Raw genomic sequence first — 6,396 nt, 5'->3', positions numbered from 1 at the left:
TAGACGAGTTTAGCTGGTTTACACGGTTAAACCTGGTCAATTTGGGAATGGGCGCCAAAAACAATTGAATATGGCCCCAGATCTCTGCCTACTTAGATGGGAGATTGGGCGCGTTAAAACAATTGAATCGCTCCCAGTATTTGTTCGTTACATGCAAAATCAGCCAGTATTTTCCCTGCATGCAAAAAAAATACATTTATTTGCAGCCCTTGTATTGTAACATGGTTTGTCGAGGTACAAAGGGCCTGTTTCTGAGTTGCATGCAAATCCTGTTGCGACAGCGATTCCGTATGCAGTGGTTGTGCAAAATATATGCATATGATTTAGCTTTGTCTTGTGCACAGAGACTCCACACTTACGTACAAAAGACAATAAACACACTGTTTGCACATCGTACATATGAGCAACCCTATGCTGTGTCAGAATGTACGTCTAAATGGCCTCACACACGGAGCAATATAGTGGCCGAACCACGGATTGGAACAATATCACTGCTATATCGTTCCGTGTGTGGGTATGATATCGGCCAGTGCGCGCTCCTCCAGATCTTTCGAGCTGCACAAGCGACCTGGAGATGCGCTGTATGATCCCATGCAGGGGGGGGGGATCCCACATATCAGCCAGTGCGGCAGCAGATTGCTCCGTGTGGGGACCGCCCGATATGTTGGCTGTCGGATCGCCAGCTACACATCTGGCCTCTGCAGCTACGTATGAATTTGTAGAAGCTTGAAACTTGGAATTTTATCTTCCACACAGCTCTATTGTTATGGTTTATTTTATTTTTTTTAGGACTTGTCCATGTGTGTGTCAGTGTCTAGAACTAATGTTAAATTTTCATGAGTTTCAGGGAAAGTGAGCCTCCAAATAATCTTTAAATATTAAAACTGCATTGCCACCTAAAGTTGGACTGCTACCAATCAAACACAAATTTCCTTGGCTGCTGCTTACAGTCTTGATTATTTTGTCAATAGCCTTTGAATTGTGCAGACCCAATTTGAAAAGTTAAAGCTGTCTTGAACTGTCCATTTACCTACTCTTTGAATACATAAGACTATCCTCTTATATTAATCAAATACTCACATCTATGTAAAGATGTTGGTTAGTGCAATGGTTAACATTACTTGGATTTGATTCCCAACAGGGCCCTAACTGTGTGGAGTTTGTATATTCTACCTGTGCTTGCATGGGTTTCCTCCAGATACTCCAGTTTCCTCCCACAATCCAAAATATACTGATAGGTTATTCCCCTTTTCTACTGACTTGAAATTCCCAGGTTATTGCACATGAACGCACAACAACCCAGGATTTTTGTCAGTGGAAACTGCTCCACCTGGGTCCCTAGCTGTGTTTTTTCACGGGAGGACCTGGGTGAGCTGCAGTGTAAACGGGTAACTCGGGTAGTTGGAACTGGGTCCTGTTTACAGCACGGGGAGAGCCGCATTCTGGTGCAAGGAGGTGTCCTCTCCAAGCGACAGTGCTGCACAAATGTGCCATGTGAAGTTGCTGATCTGGGAATAACCTGGATTGGTACTGCCGTAGAAAATGGGTCTGTCCCGGGGTAGCTGTGTTCCAAATCCCAGCTCAGACCCGGGACTTTGGTGGAAAAGTGGTATACATTGGCTCTCGACAAAAGTTAACCCTATTGTGTATGTGTGTGTCTATGCAATAAGGAATATAGGGACTGATGTGAATGACTGAATATGCTCTGTAAAGCATTGTGGAATATGTGCTCTATATAATTAACTGGTATTAAATAATGTGCATGAAACAAAATGCTGTAATAAAATACAGTACCTTTTATCATAGTTACACATCTAATGCAGTGTGAAAAGTTGATCATAGAGTGGCAGTGTTAGGATCTGAGTTTGTTGTGGACCCAGGGTAGTAACAGGAGCAGACATCTGAACTGACTTAAACTGAAAAGTGGGTTTTCTCTTTCATCCACTAGGGGACACTGGAGGTGCTTACACTGGGGGTATAGAGGCGTGGATAACTGGAGCTGGCACTTAAAATAATTTAGACATGTGAAGCTCCTCCCCCTCTATGCACCATCAGCCCTCAGTTTAGTTTAGAAAATGTGCCTCTAGGAGCTGGTCACATTATGCTGTGCTCCAGCAAATACATTTATTTTATCTTTTTAAAGCATCTTTTACATTCCTATAGGTACCCTTTGCCACCTATCTAAAAGGTGGGGTCCGGGTACCTGGCGCCCTGGTGTTTTAGCAAATACCAGGAAGGAGTGCACAGGGCTCCTTACCAAAGAGCTCCTGACAGCTCCTTACAGCCAGAGCAAGTCTTCACACAGAAGAAGAGAAGACTGTGCTGTACTGCAGAGAGAGAGAGACTACAGGGGACATGCAGTGAGTAACATGCTGCGCATCCCCCGGCTCCTACCCATGTCGCTCATGTCCCGCTGTGTCAGGGAAGCTGTGTGTAATCACTACACGGGGCTCCCTGCTTCTCCCCGCTGACCAGCGCTAGCACAGGCTGCGCTGTGTTGTTTATCATAGCGCTGTTGAAACAGCGCTACAACCAGCTCCCTGCTTCTCCCCTCTCCCCGCTGATACACGCGGAGGGGGAGGTAATGGCCACATAGCAGCCATAATCTGAGCCCTTAGGGCATGAAGGGGGCGGAGCCTAATCAGCACGGGCTCTCCCGCGCTCTCTCTACTCTAGGCGGCAAGTGGCTGTAGTAACAGCGTGGCTGCCGTTTTTAACTGTAAAATGCCTGCATCTCTCCCTTATACAGGAAGAGTGCTGCAGACATACAGAAGGCTGGATTCTCTTGCTCCCCATTCCCGGCTACAGAACAAGTGATAAGCACAGAAGACTCTGGTACAGAGGCTGTGCATAATACACTGGGGTTGTAAGTGCAGGGAATCCAATCTGTGGGAAGGGAGTGGGGTGTTTCTCCTCCTCTGTGTCCCAAGCCACCCTTCTGTTTTATTCATTACTTCTGTTTGTACTCTGGGCCTGATTCAGAGCCGCTCGTAATGGCCGCTCGTTCGCTCTGAGCGATGTTCGCACAACTGCGCATGCGTATGGGTCGTAATGCGCATGCGCAAACCAGTCATTGCGGTCGGAAATCGTGCACTCGTAAAACAGCGAGGGGCTGCTAATGTGATTGACAGAATGTACCGTTTGTGGGTGGTAACGGGAAGGTGCTTGAAAACGGGGGAGTGGAGATCCGAACGCAGGCGTGCCAAACGGTCAAAAGGGCGTTTAATGGGAGTGCATAATTAGTAAAGGAGCGTCATCGACCACGTCACTTGGTTGTCTTTGAGCCTGAACTGCTCGCAGTGATTGCGGTAGGAATATAAAAATACCGGAGATGACGTGTGTTGCGAACGGCAAAGGGGCGTCTTTACAAAATAGCGAGCGCATTTTTCGTTCGCTCGCTCAGACATAGAGGCGTCAACAAACCGCAAAGAGCGAGCTCTCAATTTAAATAGCCAGCCCCTTTTTTGGAACGGCCGTCTGCAAATAGCGTCTGGCTCTGAATCAGGCCCTATGTCCCTCTCTGTGTGGTGACTGTGTGTATCCATGTCAAACAGAACGACGACTTCTCAAAAGATGTTTGTCTGTTCTAGGTATAACGGCAAACTAACCAAGCCGCATGCTGCTGGGTCCAAGTTATGTGATGCTTGTATAGCAATTGAACCATCTCTGGCTAATCCTTCGCTTGCGCCAACATGGGCTGCTGACATGGTAGGAGTAATGACGGATTTAATGTCAGAGTTAGCTGAGGCACGTAAGTCTCAGCCTCCCTGGGTTGCTGGGATAACCAAGTCTCTTGATACCCTGGTACAGGTAATGGGTACAGCTGTGTCTGCACCCTCCACTTCCTTACAGGGACCAACACAAAAGCGTCCTTTATCGACTGTTCTCCAGTCAGAAGAATCTGACGAGGAATTCCTCGCTACGGAGGATACTGAGGAAGGGGAATTGGAGGAGGCATTACAGGACGACACTCCTCTGGATAAACTGTTCCAAATACAGCACCGGTTTCCGTCTAGCTACCCTTTTCTAGCTACCCTTCTCCATGATGGAGAAGTGGGAAATGCCTCCTCCAGTAGATGCTCCCGTCTCTCTAAGAAGACTGCACTCCCTGTACCGGGAGCTACAGTACTAAAAGATCTTTCGGATCGTAAATTGAAGACAAAGCTAAAATCTATTTATACTGCAGCGGGTGCTCAACTTAGGCTCACTCTTGTTACTGCTTGGGTTAACAAGGCGGTGGTTTGCTGGGCTGACCAATTGATTACAGGTTTGGGCTCCGGTACTTCCAGAGCAGAGTTACGCCTACTAAGAGAACACATCCGTGAGTCTGCAGTTTACCTGGGAGAAGCGTCAAAAGATATCAGTCAAATTAGTGCTCGCATATCTGCTTCTGCTATTTCGGGCCACAGAGCCCTCTGGTTGCGCGCCTGGCATGTGGACGCTGAATCCAAGCGTGCGGCGGAGGGTTTGCCATTCAATGGTGACATGCTGTTTGGCCCGGAATTAGACAAATGGATATCCCAGGCCACGGGGGGTAAATCTTCCTTCCTCCCGTCAACTGCATCGGCTCCCAGAAGTTCTTACACTGGACCTTCCTTTCATTCCTTTCGTGCGCCACATTCCATTTCGTGGTTGAGCCAGAGGTGCTCCCTCCCAAGCAAGAGGCGGCAGAGGTAGAGGTCGCCCACACACGGTTGCACGTAGACAGGAACCTAAACCAGCTGAGAAACAGGTGGCATGACGGTCTTCCGGCCCACCTGGGACCTCCTACAGTGGGAGCCCGCCTGCAAGGATATAAATAAGTTTGGAACCAGACCTCTCCAGAACCGTGGATCCACAAAGTAATTTCACTGGGGTATCGTATCGATTTCGAGATCCCCCCTCCACATCGGTTCTTCACTACAAGTTTGCCAATTCCTGCAGACAAGGCCAGGGTTCTTCAGGAGGCTATCCAGTCTCTAGTAGTATCATCTGTGATAGTTCCAGAACATCAACGGGGTATGGGGTTTTACTCAAACCTGTTTTGTAGTACCCAAACCGGATGGATCGGTCAGGCCCATCTTGAACCTCAAGTAATTGAACCTGTATCTGAAGATGTATCGGTTCAAAATGGAGTCTCTGCAGTCTGTTATTGCAAGCTTGGAACCAGGAGAGTTCCTATTATCCCTGGATATCAAGGATGCCTATCTCCATGTTCCCATCTGGGAACCACACCAAGCTTTTCTGCGTTTCGCCATATTGAAGGATCATTATCAGTTTCGGGCATTGCCGTTCGGGTTATCGTCGGCTCCCCGCATCTTCACCAAACTCATGTCAGTCATGATTGCTCTTCGGTCATCAGGAGTGAACATAATCCCTTACTTGGACGACCTGTTACTCAAGGCGCAATTGGTATCCCTTCTAACAAGTCATGCCTTACTGACATATCAGACTCTGATACAACACGGTTGGATTATCAACTTCAAGAAATCAAATCTCAATCATCCCAGAAGCTGCTGTTTCTGGGCATGATCTTAGATACGGCATCACAGAAGATCTTTCTTCCAATAGACAAAGCCCAGGATATCCGTTTGTTAGTTCAGCTGGTCCTCAGACCAAGGAAGGTGTCCTTGCTTCTTTGTCTGCGTCTCCTGGGGAAGATGGTAGCTGCCTTCGAGGCACTACAGTTTGGCCGGTTTCACTCCAGGGTGTTTCAGCTGGACCTACTAACACAGGGATCAGGGTCTCATCTGCTTCTACATCGACAGATCCGTCTGAGCCCAGCTACCGGAGTGGCCCATCTCTGGTGGACTCAATCCAACAATCTTTTAGCGGGCCGGAGATTCGGAGTGTGGGACTGGATCATTGTAACAACGGATGCCAGCCTTCGAGGATGGGGAGCAGTAGTCCTCGACTATCCCTTTCAGGGTTGATGGTCCCCTTTAGAACAAAGGTGGCCCATAAATGTGTTGGAACTCAGAGCGATTTACAATGCTCTGATAGAAGCAACAGAGTTTCTGAGGACTCGTCCGGTAAGAGTGCAGTCCGACAACGCGACGGCTGTCGCGTACATCAACCGCCAAGGAGGGACTCTGAGTCGCATGGCCATGCGAGAAGTAACTCAGATCCTCTGGTGGGCCGAGAGCCAGTCGGTAATCCTGTCGGTGGTATTCATCCCGGGTGTGGACAACTGGGATGCAGATTACCTAAGACGCCAGGATATCCATCCCGGAAAATGGAAGCTTCATCCAGAGGTGTTCAATACGTCAATGGGGGTGTCCTCAGGAGGACCTCATGGCGTCACGATTGAATCGTCAGCTTCCGTTATACGTGTCAAGAACTCGAGCTCCACAGGCAGAGGCAGTAGATGCTATGACAGTTCCGTGGATCTACGACTTCGTTTACCTCTTTCCTCCG

The sequence above is a fragment of the Taudactylus pleione genome, unplaced genomic scaffold (assembly GCF_031769625.1).
Source record: "Taudactylus pleione unplaced genomic scaffold, aTauple2 ptg000009l, whole genome shotgun sequence".
Lineage (NCBI taxonomy): Eukaryota > Metazoa > Chordata > Amphibia > Anura > Myobatrachidae > Taudactylus > Taudactylus pleione.
This window is presented reverse-complemented; position numbering follows the sequence as displayed.